We start from the raw sequence: 15,610 nt of genomic DNA, 5'->3' as shown, positions 1-15,610 counted from the left end.
GTGTGTTGTGTCTATCAATACTGCCACATTTTACCCCTTTGAAGAAAACAACAACGATAAAGTTAAGTCAAATAATAAAATAATGAAAATGTTGCCAAGTAAATCAATAAAGCAACGAAAATTTTTCAACAAAAGTTAATAAAAAATAATATAAAGAAGATTTTGCAACGAAGTAAATAAGTAAAATATTCTGTAACGATGTAAATAAATAATAAAAATTTAAATGCATGAAATTTCGCGATCACTAAATTATTTCCTTTTGAGATCTGAGTACAGTACACACGAAGATAAGCAGACAGTGAATGAGAGGAGGACGAGCCGGTACAGCATTGGGAAGAGTGAGCTTGATGAACAGAGAAGGATCAACGTAGGAGGGAAGAAGAAGAAGAGGAGGAGAAGAAGACTGAACTGACCACCCGTTGAATAGTAAGAGAAACACCGTAACTGATAACAGGTAAGAAACAGATAAAAGACACAACATCACAAACATAAACAAACACAATTAAGAAACACGTACATAAAATAACTTCCCCCAAGACCATAAACATACAGCTGTAGGGTTTAAAAGAAATATTCACGGGTATAAATAGATGATGTTTGACACAGCGGTACAGGAAGCGAAACACAAACGGCAAGATGAAGATTAATTATAAACACTTAATGACGCTATAAGATGAAGAACCTCCATGGAAGAGAAGAGGAAGAGGGGGAGGAGGGGGAGGATGGGGAGGAGGGGAGGATGGGGAGGGAGGGATGGGGAGGAGGAGGGAGGAGGGAGGAAGGAGGAGGAGGGAGGGAGGAGGAAGGAGGAGGGAGGAAGGGAGGAGGAGGAAGGAGGAAGAGGGAGGAAGGAGGAGGAGGAAGGAGAAAGAAAGGGAAGGAGAAAGGAGGAGGGAGGAGGAAAAAAAGAAAGAAGAAGGTAGCTCACACACTGTATCCAGATGGCAGTAACTTGATCAAGAAATAAAAAAAAATAATAATAAATAAATAAAACCGTAATCTAATATTCGATCAATATATCGAATTTCCAACACATAACTTCTAAATCTTTTTAATGTATAACGAACCTACACTGTACCTGCTGGCACCACGACGCCTCAAGACCGACATGGAGCAACAGGGACGGCTCATGTGGTATGCCAAGAACAGACATCAAGAACAGACATGAAGATCAATCATTCTTACACAAATACATCGCCCCAAAACAAAGACAAAATTCACCAAAAAAAACAAAACCAGTCTTTCCTCACAAGTGATATTAAAACAAACAACAACTCTAAATATATCGCTATAAAACATATTACACTCTCATCTTAACACTTAATTTCATATATTAATGGATGAGGAATTTAAGTGATGACTACTGAACAAAATATAATATCCGTTCAAGTCGACAGGTCGTAAAAATAAGATTCTGACGACCCATCTTTTTATTATTATTGTTATTATTAAGGTTAACGAGTTCATGAACATAACACTGGCACATCACCATCATCACTACCAACAACACCGGTACACCATCATCATCATCACTATCAACAAACACTGGTACATCATCATTATCTCTACCACCAACAACACCGGCACACCATCATCATCATCACTATCAACAAGCACTGGTACATCATCATTATCTCTACCACCAACAACACCGGCACACCATCATCATCATCACTATCAACAAACACTGGTACATCATCATCATCACTACCACCAACAACACCGGCACACCATCATCATCATCACCACCACTACCACCAACAACAACAACCAAAAAATTCTTCAGACAGAATACATTTTTCCTCCCATAAACCAGCTGAAACCATATGCCCAAAGAGAAGAGTCCCGAGTGCTCCGAGCTGCAGTAAGGGGGGGGGGGGCACGTACCACAAATCACACCATCAGAGATAAGTTACAATGATTGCCGTGGTCAGAGTGCAACACGAGCACAACTTCACCATGGCTGAGCTAAGAACCCGATCATCATCCCTCATATTTTCTTATAACCACACTCTTCACTCAGCTTTAAACAGTTGGAAGGTATGATAATCCAATTATCTATTAATGGAATGTCCATTTTTCGGGGCATAAACCATCCTGGGTTGAAATTTAATCAAACTTTATATCAGCCAAACCCTTATTTTTTTTTTACCCAGGGTCTACGCTTTCAAGGGAGAATATTAAATCTGTATCAACTGATCTTGCATTTTTCACAGATTAAACTTTCAGGCAAGACTTTTAAAAGCTATATAAGCGGAACGTACATGATTATACAAGAATTATTTCCAGATGAGAAATTTAAAACCACATCAGACATTCTTCAGCGGGACCAACCTTTCCTGTGGGCTTAATAATAATCCATAAGAATACACACTAAGAGACCTTCACTTTTGAGGGCGGCGTATCGTCCCACTTTTACCCCAGCACCGTCCGCACAAAACCCTCCAGCTTCTATTATTCCCATTACGGTCGCAAGCGGCTCAGCTCTCCACATGGTAATCAAGGAGTAATAGTTGGTTTATGGAGGAATATTGTCCTATGTTAGTGGCAACATCACGGCCTTGTCCACCGCTTATCGTCACGGACTCTGCTCTCATACACCGCCTGACAACGCGACCCCTATACCGATCTTTCAGCTGTAGTGTGTGTGTGTGTGTGTGTGTGTGTGTGTGTGTGTGTGTGTGTGGGTGGGTGGGTAGTGGGTGGGGTGTGTGTGTGTGTGTGTGTGTGTGTGTGTGGTGGGCGTGTGTGTGTGGTGGGCGTGTGTGTGTGGTGGGCGTGTGTGTGTGGTGGGCGTGTGTGTGTGTGTGGTGCGGGCGTGTGTGTGTGTGTGTGTGGTGGGAAGCCTTCATGATACAGTACTCCAAACATTATTGACAATAAAACACACAGGTGGAGAAGAGGCGTCTACTACAGTACCACAAGCGAGTCCCCTTCTAGTACGGCTGCCTGTGGTTTACGAGTCGTGGTTTACTGATGTTTCTCGGTACAACAATATTTGGGATCACCTGAAGATTAGCCCCCCAGCTTATATACCCTTACGCTACCTGGGGGTTATATTACGTTAGGTTAGGTTAGATTGCTTAACTGGAATTCAGCATTGTCGTAAATTGCATCCTTCAATCTGTGAATATAAAAGAAACTCCAAAACATTTTGACAAGAATCCGACTATCTCTTGGCCAATCCTACAACCTCTTAACAAGTATCCTACAACCTCTTAACAAGTATCCTACAACCTCTAGACAAGAGTCCTACAAACTCTATAAACACAACACACTCGCAATATTTTACACCGCCAAATTGTCCCCAATAACTAACACTAACAGTCAATACCAAAAAAAAAAAAAAAAAAAAGATACTAATAATTATATAATATTTGGACTCTTTTTCTTGTTTTATATAACTGAAGGCTTCATATAGTGGCATGCATATCCTCACTATATATAAGAGTAAAGTATAGAAAATAATATAAGGAGTTAGATACACCTGGAAGAGCTTATGTGTGGCGATCACTGAAAAGCAAAGCCAATCAATATAGAGTAATTGAATCCTCCTTAGAGTTAAAATTCATATCTTTAAACCTGTACCATGTCCAGTCTCATATCGTCTGCCCACACCAGGAACGTATCTTACCGAGTTAATGAACACAGTAGAGTAACTGTAAAGCAACAAAGTGATGAAGGAAAGTACAGTACAGGTTAGATACCATCCGTCCAGTACTGCTCCCGCCATGGATTTTTATTTATTTATTTTTATTTTTTAGCGTGGGTATAATGAAGCGCCTCCGGGGGTGAGACCATATATGGACTCTGGGAGCTGGTGGGAACAAACTTTACTCTGCCAATAAAACCAATTCGTGATATACAGTATACACAGTGACTTAGGAATTCCGTTATAGATTCATATTTTACTGAAAGATGTACAGATATTGACTATGAGGCTACAGTCACTGAATGCCGCATAGATCTGTGGCTCAACTAATTTAACACAGATAGGATAGCTTATTATGTATTAGGATATTTAATATTAAGGTAAATAAATGGTGGCGAAGGTGTGGCTATTGGGGGAGGCTGGAGGCCACGTAGTAGTAGTAGTGGTGGATGGTGGTAATAGTGGTAGTAGTAGTGATAGTGGTATTCGTTGTAGTGAGACGAGGCAGTGTTTGACTCCTGGTAAACTGACTGACAAGAAAAACCTGAATTCCTCACGGAGTTAATACAAGCCAGGTAATATGACTGCCTCCGGCCAAGTGGTTCAGATACAAGGTTTAGGAGGCCTTTGTACTTTCAACTTTATGAGTACTTTTTAAATGCGGTGTATATGAAGCTTAATTTTTTAGGTCTACAATTTTCCTTAGAACAAAATGGAATCTGGCACAAACTTTTTTTATAATTATTGTTAACCATGAAACACTATGAAACTTGGAACACACATTTTAGAGGAATAGGAAATATTTATATAGAATTGTAATACGGGTCATGTCGGATAATTTTGTTCAAACAGTTACTGTTTAGGGAACTTAGAGCATTATGCTCTTTGCAAAAATCTAATTTCTTAATCAGATCGTTGTCAAATCATGTAATCTGATGTCGCTATTGTTGTTGTAGCATCAACGAAGGTCATGTGGAGGGGCGAACAGTTTCATGAATGTCCAAGGTAAGGTTCACCACACAGTAACTCATACACGGCGTTACAAAAACCTATACCGTAGTAACTGAAAGAGAAATAATTAATAAACGTATGTAAGTTCACTTTACACAATCAAATGTTCACCGACAATGGGTGACAAAGTTCACTTCATCATTCACCAGTCGGGTGGGATGGAGAGTTGATGAAACGCTCTGCATTGTGCTTGCTACAACTATGTGAAAGTTGCAACCCTATGTGAAACACCTTGTTGTTATTACCGGTCGTACTCAAACTCAGCTGAAACAGTCGACTTGGGTGAGATCCTAATATTGAAGGTTACGTGACATTTGTACAAGTTATCTTGGTGGAGGTTAAATTGTGAAATATTAACGGAGGAGGGACGGAGACAAACAACAAAAGTTCACTATGAGTCTTTGGTTCAGGTAAGCTAATGATTATGATAGTCAAGGTGGGGACCGCCACACCTGCCGCACCCTCACTCAGATCCTCATCCGAGACCTTTAACATTTCACGTGAAACACAAGTGTTAACAGCAACCTTTACTACAATGAGGAATCTACTCACCGATACAAAATCCTAAATATAACGATAAAAAGAAATCAGTAATTCAAATTCTACAACAGCAAAATCCCTCTGAGTGAATAACATGTCACCGGGACAGGCGGGTGATCTATTCTAGCCCATACCTGTCATCAATGTAAAATGAGCCACATATAAGAAGTGTACTCTTAAGATAAATTAATATATTAATCTCAGTCTCACTTTACACGAATCTTAAACAAAAATTGCAATGTGTTTATATGGATTCAACATCAGGAGGCGCTTCAAGTAGAAACGTTCCAGCTGTAGGTGTGTGCGTGCGTGCGTGCGTGCGTGTCACTAGCCATCAACATATATACAAAGGACTGTCACAAATGGCATCCAAGTAACGACTGGATGAACCCCATAAACGAATTATGTATCAGTTACTTCAATACAGTCGACTGATCTCCGGTGCTACTGTAATACTGTAGTTCATGTTCACTAGTAAACACAATAAACCGTACTGTATAGAATGAAGCACAAAATCAAGATAAGGAATATTATTTAAGAAGGATATTTTACTACCATTAACACACAGCACCAGGGGGAGCAAGAGGGAAAAATATTATAACAAATTAGGAATAACAATAAGGAACAAATTATGACGTGAGGAAAGATGAGAGGTGAAAGAAATGGAGAATCTGTAACCAATATACCAGTGTTGTCTAATATTTTATTGTGTAATTATCAAGAAATACACGGGACGTAGGAGAGGGGAACACGAGGACACAAGGCAGTTCTCTCCGGCCCCCCACCACGTAAACATTAAAATTAGACTAGTTTTAAGCACATGTCATCTCTGGACCGCAAGATTAATTTGTATGTTAACAGGCATTAATACTTCTGACACTTTTTTTTTATTATTATTTTTTGTCTTAGTTTTTTTATTATGATTTGTATCACGGGAAAGGAAACTCCCTGCCTATTGATCGATACAGAAGCTGTACTGGCAGTAGGCAGGTATCAAACATGGAGGTACTACCGCCTGGGAAGATATTGGAAGCATAAGGTGTAGTCTAATGGTAGACCCTGCTGCCATATGACATCACAAAAATTGTGACCAAGTCCCAGGTTGCTGATCTGACTTTCTGCCTCATTACACACAATTGTAGGGTCTCAATTGTTTCTCTGACAACACAACATACATACAGTATATCGTTTCTCACTACTGACCTTTTATTTATTATTTTGTTATTTATGGTCCCTTTTAGAATTATTATAATATATATATATATTTTTTTTTAAATTAATTTTCATTAATTATTATTATTATTATACTTTTGCCCCAATGTGGGTCATTGACCTGTGCCCTGATGGCCTTATCCTGCAAAAAAAAAAAAAAAGAGACGGAAAAGTTCAAGGACACACAAACGGACCAAAACACACACAGAGGCCAGACCCATGTTGTAATTCGTCCGTTTTTTGTTTTCAATCTCTCGAAACAAACCCATCAAGAGAAAACGAAGGTGTAGTGAGGTGGGAGAGAAAACAAGAAGGAAAACATGCAACAAACAAGAAAGCAGATAGTTTGTGTTTCTTTGATCAAGAAGAGAAAGTTACAGACGCTGAGAGAGTGCCAACAAATATTAAGTTAAAATGGGTGACGTGGATGAGCAGCCAGAAGCGAAGTTCACACACACACACACACACACACACACACACACACTGGAGAAGAAGAATGTGGAGACAAAAATGAAGCAAAGTCAATTATTATTATACCTGATAGAAAAAGACACTGAAGAACCAACGACAGACTTAAGGCAGCAAATTTTAGAAACAGGTCAATAATCTCCGTCAATTCCGTCTCAAGATTCCTTAACACAAACATCGTTAGTATCAGTGACCTTTTGCTGTTCACCTGTATCTACGACCACTACAAGTTAATTAGGTCTTGAACTTATGTCGTAACTGTAGCGTAAATGTGCTCAGATCCATTAGTCTTGATATAGCTGGTATATAAACACAAAGGCCTTTTTTGAGTTTGATTCTTTTGACAGATAATCTGGTCAAGAACGTGTTAATGGGTGTTGCTGTAGATTTGGTCAATATTCATTCATTCACTCTCCAAGAATAGCGTATATAAAGCACGTTAAAAATAACATTCCCTACCAAGTGTCATTTCCTTTTTCGCATACTGTACACGTAACAGTAAAATACATCCAGTCCAAGCAAAGGAAACAGGGCTATCAGTTTTTATTAGGCTTAACGCCAATTGAAGACTGACCAGGTCGTTACAGGGCAATACTACTTCACCGGCGGGGCAAATCATGGCAGCGTCCCCCAGAGAGCAGCGGTAGGCAGTGTTCCCCCCTCTTGTCCTCCCGTGACACCACCATTAATTTACGCCAGCTTCACCCCTCACCCGTCCCTGTAACATCCACATCGCCCCTCACCGCCCCCCCCCGTAGCATCAACACTATGCCTCACCCGTCCCTGTAACATCCACATCACCCTCACCCCCGTAGCATCAAAACTATCCCCACCCCGTAGCATCAACACTATGCTCACCCGTCCCAACATCCACATCACCCCTCACCCCCGTAGCATCAACACTATGCCTCACCCGTTCCTGCAACATCCACATCACCCCTCATCCCCTGTAGCATCAAACTACCCTCACCCCATAGCATCAACACTATGCCTCACCCGTCCCTGTAACATCCACATCACCCTCACCCCCGTAGCATCAAAACTATCCCCCACCCCCATAGCATCAACACACCCCTCACCCGTCCCAGTAGTATCCACACCACCCCTTCACCCCCTGAAGCCTCTGAAGCACCTACACCGACCCTCCTAGTAACACCCACGCCACCTCTTCACCCCTCACCCTGAAGCACCTACACCGCCGCCTCCTAGTAACACCCAAGCCACCTCTTCACCTCCCTGAAGCACCCCTACACCGCTGCCTCCTAGTAACACCCACGCCACCTCTTCACCCCTCCCTGAAGCACCTACACCGACCCTCCTAGTAACACCCAAGCCACCTCTTCACCCCTCCCTGAAGCACCTACACCGCCGCCTCCTAGTAAAACCCACGCCACCTCTTCACCCCCTCCCTGAAGCACCCACACCGCCGCCTCCTAGTAACACCCACGCCACCTCTTCACCCCCTCCCTGAAGCACCCACACCGACCCTCCTAGCAACATTCACACCACCCCTCACTCGTCCCTGCTGTAGGACTGTGGGTATTAAATCCTGGGTGAAGTAGAAAAGATTAACCTATACTGCAGCAGAGACCAAATGAGGTCTGGGCCACGACAGTCAACGATACACCAGAGGCAGGACAGCAAAGATTTGGTCCAAGACAGGGCTATGAAGGCTTCTGGTACACAGGAACAAAGTCAGGCTCTCTGGGCATAACAATGGAGGTAAAAATGAGCCCGAGGAATGACAAGAGGTGGGCCAATGGGTAGGGCAACAGCTCGAGTCAAATCTGGGTAGTGATGGTGGGAGGATTTCTTTAAAGGCTTAGTCGGCAAAATTATAAGGGGGTTTCAGATCAAAGCCAGGCAGTAGGTGAAGGTATAGGATAGTGGAAGTGGTAAGAGGCAGGACAGAAGAGGGGGAGTTAAGAGGCAGGACAGAAGAGAAGTTACGAGGCAGGACAGAAGAGGAGGAGTTGAGAGAGACATAATAGAGAGGATCTAGCGTCTGGCAGTGGGGGCCGGGTCTTGGATGTACAGTAAGTGAGGCTGGAGTAAGCAAGACGAGAGGCGCAGAGACTAACAAGTCAGTAGAGGTGGAGCTTGGAACAAGACGGGTGGAATTAGGGTGGTCCATGGCATGACCTCAAGAGTGGGGTCTGGAACAAAATAATAGGGTGGAGTCTCAAAATATATCAGTAGGGAGGAGGTCTGGAGGGTGGCAGTACGGTGCTGGTCTGGAACAAGATAACAGGGCGGGGGCCTTGAACCTCGGAGACGGCGTGGTCCCTGGGGGCTGACCATTCCACTTAATTGAAGAGTACAAATCGTTGTCATTTTGGTGACCGAGTCCAGGCATGTCTCCCGGGAGCGGCCAGCGGACGACCACTATTTGTTGATGTTGAGGATCAGGACCCAGCCGGCAGGGTGGGGACGGCAGGCTTCCTCACTGACCACCAACACGCGCAAGTAGAGACAATATTATCAACGTGAAAAAAAGTGCAATGTCAATTTTTTTTTTTGGTGGAATGGAAACACGCAGTGACAACAGGAAAATGGGAGAACAAAAGAACGTGTGTGTGTGTGTGTGTGTGTGTGTGTGTGTGTGTGTGTGTGTGTGTGTGTGTGTGTAAAATAGCAACAATTATTAACGTGTGCGCTTTCTTCCTTGGCTGCCATCAGTGATAGGTAATGCCACACTCGGCCGCATCAACACCATATCAATAAGTCTAGTCTCAGCCCTCATTATCAAATCCTTCTCACAGGTTCCGACTCTATTTAAACCTTAACTCGTCGACTTGTACCACGACATTCCTCCATTGCCGGGACTGACCACACGACCGGCCCTTACTTCATCATTATCACGGTCATTATGTGCAGTGTGTATCATAACATATCACCATCATCACCACCTCCGCCACACCCCATCATAAGCTCGCCGCTACATCGTATCTCGCTAGCCATCACCACGTGAGGTAATTTACGGGACGTCTCCACATCCAACTTAATCTTGCCTCCACATCTCCAACACGCAGCTCGGCACGACCTACCTCTCCTACCTGAGACTTGTGGGGAAAAGGGGGAAAAACGAGAAAAATTTTCACCGATAAGTTTCTCTCAGTATAAGATAACGTTTCCTTTACGCTATAAAAAACCGCAAGATGAAAAATTTCTTACTTTATTCCTTGATAAATTGGAGAGGAAGTAATTCTTGTCGGTGGAGGCTCACTGAATGATAACGTTTGCTTTCAGAGGGTCGTGGTGGGTCAGTATGGGGCCGCCAGTGGGTCGCGACAGCCATCACTCCCCTCGGGTACTTTGTCGCCCATCTAGAGACCCTTAATATGTTACTCCGGCCCTTGGCAAAAAAAAAAAAAAAAAAAATATGGAGGATACAAATAACACGTCGGTGAGGCCCTGATAAGAGCTGAGGACAGACACACGTTAATACTGTACAAGTCCGTCTCTTTTCCCTTTGAGGATTAATACTCCAAAATGTCGCTCCTGGAGGGCTGGTGCTACCTTCTGACAGAGTGGCCCAGAGGAAAAAATAAAAAAGAGTAGGTGGAGATAAGAAAGCTACTGAGCGAGGTCATATATTATTCAGGGGCGAGCTTAGCCGGTCATTTCTTGATCGCATTGAGCGGGTGTACGGGGGAAATTGAGCCATTCGTCTCTTGTCGTGGAGGCCGCCCCGTCGAGAGCAAACACCCCATCACACCGGACAAGACGAACGGCGCCGGCACAGCAAGGAGCCCCACCACACGGCTCACTGCCATGCCGGGCAGTGGACAAGACAGCTCGCCACCACACCAGGCAGTGGACAACACAGCTCGCCACCACACCAGGCAGTGGACAACACAGCTCGCCACCATACCAGGCAGTAGGCAAGACAGCTCGCCACCAAACCAGGCAGTGGACAACACAGCTCGCCACCACACCAGCAGTGGCAACAGCGCCAGGCAAGACAGCTCGACGAGGCAGACAGAGTGGCAAGACAGCTCGCCACCACCAGGCAGTGGACAACACAGCTCGCCACCACACCAGGCAGTGGACACAACACAGCTCGCCACCACACCAGGAGTGGACAAGACAGCTCGCCAACACACCAGGCAGTGGACAAGACAGCTCGCCACCACACCAGGCAGAGCAAGACAGCTCGCCACCACAAGGCGAACAGACAGCTCCACCACACCAGGCAGTGGACAAGACAGCTTGCCACACACCAGGCAGTGAGCAAGACAATACGCCAACACACCAGGCAGTGGACAAGACGGCTCACCACACACCAGGCAGTGGACAAGACAGCTCGCACCAGGCATTGAACAAGACAGCTCGCCACATACCAGGCAGTAGCAAGACAATACGCCAACACACCAGGCAGTGGACAAGACAGCGCACCACCACACCACACAGCCGCCACCACACCCAGTAGGCAGGCCACCACACCAGGAGGGACAAGACAGCTCGCCAACACAGGCAGTGACAAGACAACACACCAGGCAGGCAGACAGCGCCACCACACCAGGCATGGACAAGACAGCCACCACACCAGGCTGGACACAGCTCGCCAACACACCAGGCAGTGGACAAGGCTCACCACCACACCAGTGGACAGCTCGCCACCACCCCAGTGGACAACCACCACATACCAGGCAGTAGGCCAATACGCCACACACCACACAGCTCGCCAGCCAACAAGCACGCCCAGGCACCGCACACAGACAGCTCGCCACCACACAGGGTGAACAAGACAGCTCGCCACAACACCAGGCAGTGAACAAGACAGCCACAACACCAGGCAGTGGACAAGACAGCTCGCCACAACACCGGGCAGTGAACAAGACAGCTCGCCACAACACCAGGCAGTGAACAAGACAGCTCGCCACAACACCAGGCAGTGGACAAGACAGCCGCCACAACACCAGGCAGTGAACAAGACAGCCGCCACACACGAGGCAGTGAACAAGACAGCTCGCCACACACCAGGCAGTCGCCACCACACCAGGCAGTGAACAAGACAGCTCGCCACACACAGGGCAGTGAACAAGACAGCCTGCACAACACCAGGCACAGCAGTGGACAAGACAGCTCACCAACACACAGAACAAGACAGCTCGACACGGGCAGTGAACAAGACAGCTCGCCACAACACCAGGCAGTGGACAAGACAAGCCTGCCACAACACCAGGCAGTGAACAAGACAGCCTCCAACACGAGGCAGTGAACAAGACAGCTCGCCACAACACCAGGCAGTGAACAAGACAGCGCCACAACACACAGGCAGTGGACAAGACAGCTCGCCACAACACCAAGACAGGCACAGGCAGTGACACACACACACCAGGCAGTGAACAAGACAGCTCGCCACAACAGGCGACGCAGACCACAAACACAGGCAGAGGCAGCTGCAGTGGACAAGACAGCTCGCCACAACACCGCAGTGGACAGCTCGCCACAACACCAGGCAGTGGACAAGACAGCTCGCCACAACACCAGGCAGTGAACAAGACAGCTCGCCACAACACCAGGCAGTGAACAAGACAGCTCGCCACAACACCAGGCAGTGAACAAGACAGCTCGCCACAACACCAGGCAGTGGACAAGACAGCTCGCCACAACACCAGGCAGTGAACAAGACAGCTCGCCACAACACGAGGCAGTGAACAAGACAGCTCGCCACAACACGAGGCAGTGAACAAGACAGCTCGCCACAACACGAGGCAGTGAACAAGACAGCTCGCCACCACAAACAGGGATGGCTAAGGGATACCCATCACACACAAGGACGGACATGAGGTACCACTACATAAAGGGTGGAGGAGAGGTACCCGTCACACACACAAACGGGTGGAACAGGGGTACCCACCACACTCTGAGGGTGATGGGGCTCTCCATCTCACAGACGAGTGAGGACGGTCCTCAACCACACTGAGGAGAGGGTTAGAAAATGGTGCGAGAGGACGTACCGTACCGTCGCAGGGGGCGGCGGCACATAATCCAATGCCGACTGGAGAAAACAAAATGTCTAAGTCACAGAAGGAGGGCAGTGCGTCCCATTAAGCAGGATAATGGACGAGGAGCATCAACACAAGAGGAGGTACCGGGATATGTGATGACAGACACGGAAGGAGAAGACTTACCAACACATAATGGGAGAACACAGAGCCCTAGCGTAATAAAGAGGGTCACCGGTAAACCCCACCACATGTTGAGCAGATTCGCTCTTTCTAGCACACCAGTAACTCCTCCTTCACATTATATATCACAATGAGAGTACTGTATTCCAACTAGCGAATCGCACCTCAAGACTTAGTTCTAATATGATCTATGGTGGATAAAAGGTTTACATTACCAATAAACATTTATAAATGAAAGGCGAATGCACCGATAACGCCATTTTGCTTAGACCAGAATAAATATAAGTGGTAGGCAAGCAGTTACATGCAAACAACTGCCTGAAATACTTCGATGGCCATTTTACCATGTGATCTCATGCAACATGATACATATGCAGGTTACGAAAGAATATACAATAGGTGTGGGCGTGGTGGACTGACACCTCGCCTCGTCCGTCATGCCTGGGGCGGCACCTGACTGACACCACCATCAAGTGTCTCATATCGTCTATCTCACGCGTGCCACATGACCCGTCCTCCTCGACACACACATACACACTATCAGAACAAATTATATATACAACACCACATTGAATATTACAGGCATGGAAACACGGTGTATAATTAAAAAAACAAAAGAAACAAGGCCATTATCCTTCGTATTAATGTTACAGGTGTCTGGGTTGACAAGCTCGGGTGGGGGGCCAAGAGTCACGCCCGGCTCCTGTACACAATGCCACCTCCTCACGAGTCTGTAATAAGTCTGGTCTTATGGCTACCGAAACTTTTCGGCCACTATAATTAAATGCCTCTGACCAGTAAATACGGGGCACCGACACCAAAATCGTCGGCAAACATTACATATAATCTTCACAAGAGTTAACAGCTTTTTATCATAAGTATAACCATATGTAGGTACAGTAGTCACATCGCTTTTTTTTGTAATAATAGTCTTACTTCACCTATCTAATCACTTCTAATTATCCATCAACACTTGAGAATATAAATGTAATCTACGAAGTTGTCTGATAAAAAAAAACCGTAGATAGCTCCCCCAGTGAGGTAAAATGCGATGATTGTGTTGTAGACTCAGCCCTTAACAACCAGTTTGCTACCTTACCATAGTCCAGTATGTCCAGTGGGTAAAAGACGGTTCTCCTACCCCCGCCCTCCCTCCCCTTGCCTTACGTCAAACTTACTCACAGGATCTCAAAGACACCTACACGTTATCACGACCTATCTCGGTACTGTCGCTTTATCAGCCACTGTATTGAGGGTACTCGAGTATTATAGGGAACAAAAATGTGAGCAACTCCACACTGAAAGGCGTCATCCTTCTACCTGTTGTGGGTTATGAAGAGGTTCCTTTGATGCCTGTGTACAAGGGAAAGTAAAATAACTCGTTTTTTTCATGAAGCAATCCGAAGCTCATTGAAGGAGCTCCCACACATCGGGTATAAACAGGAGACACACATTGTCGTCACTCGGCTCTCACCGGCCACACCTGTGCACCTCCCAGCCCTATCAGCAAGACCTCGGAAATGATCACCGTCACAAATTTACCCCACAGTGAGTAACATCTCTCTCTCTCTCTCTCTCACACACACACACACACACACACACACACACACACACATTCAACCTCCCCAATGCACACCAACACATATTTAAGTGCAAACATTAAAAAAGTGAGCATATGTAAACAAGTACACGAACCCACATACCTGTACACACCTACACCTACGAATATATAGATCTAAACCCATACCAACACACGCATACATATTCACCCCCCACACACACAGGTTACTTGGGACACCCACGTCAGAGCTGAGGATAATCTACAACGCCTTTATTCTCCCCAAATTAACGTATGTTTCACCAGCCTGGTCATCTCTCAACTCTGCCCAACAATGCCAGCTAGAGAAGGTACAGAAAAGGGCCTGCAGAATCATGCTCGGTGCAGACTACTCTGGCTACAGCAACGCTCTCTCCACCCTGGAAATGTCATCCCTCAGTGACCTCCACCACCACGCACTAGCAAGGTTTGGCAGTGGACTACTGCACCATCCTCGTCATCGCCACCTCCTGCCACCGGCAGTCCCCCGCCCACCTAGCGAAGTCCGTCACTACAACAAAATTCCGCCCATAAGAGCCCGGACTGATAGATATAAGAATAGCACCATCCCATCTATTGTTAAAATAATAAACAACTCCTGATATATGTACTGTACAGCCCTGTAAATGTATTGAACGCATATCATTATGTCTAAATCACAAAAGTTTGTATATTTTCAGCCACCGGCTGCAACTCTATTAATAAACCGTTTATTATTATTATTATTACTACCCCCCCCCCACACGTCCGAGATTCTCTACTATCAGGTACTGGTTGCTCCACCATCAACACAGACGGTTCATCGCGTGGGACTTTGATGACACGACAGATGATTACAATAACATTCCTTCAAACGTCGTCACTGTTCTTATGCTAACTTATATGTGTACATCATTGTTCCAGTGTCAGTTTCCAGGTGTGCACCAACGTTAAATCTTGTATTCACCACCGTTCAGTCACCATGTGTGCACCACTGTTTAGTCACCATGTGTG

The 15,610-nt window shown here is 45.6% G+C and overlaps 1 protein-coding gene across 1 annotated transcript in view; it reads right to left on the bottom strand.

Annotated features, from left to right (window-relative positions):
- LOC121861343 overlaps positions 1-15,610 on the bottom strand; it is a 90,727-nt gene that overhangs the window by 48,697 nt on the left and 26,420 nt on the right. The window lies entirely within an intron of this gene.

Source organism: Homarus americanus, unplaced genomic scaffold, assembly GCF_018991925.1.
Source record: "Homarus americanus isolate GMGI-L3 unplaced genomic scaffold, GMGI_Hamer_2.0 scaffold24260, whole genome shotgun sequence".
In the NCBI taxonomy this organism is placed as follows: Eukaryota; Metazoa; Arthropoda; class Malacostraca; order Decapoda; family Nephropidae; genus Homarus; species Homarus americanus.
Note: the sequence above shows the minus strand (reverse complement) of the source record. Positions and strands in the feature narration are given on the sequence as shown.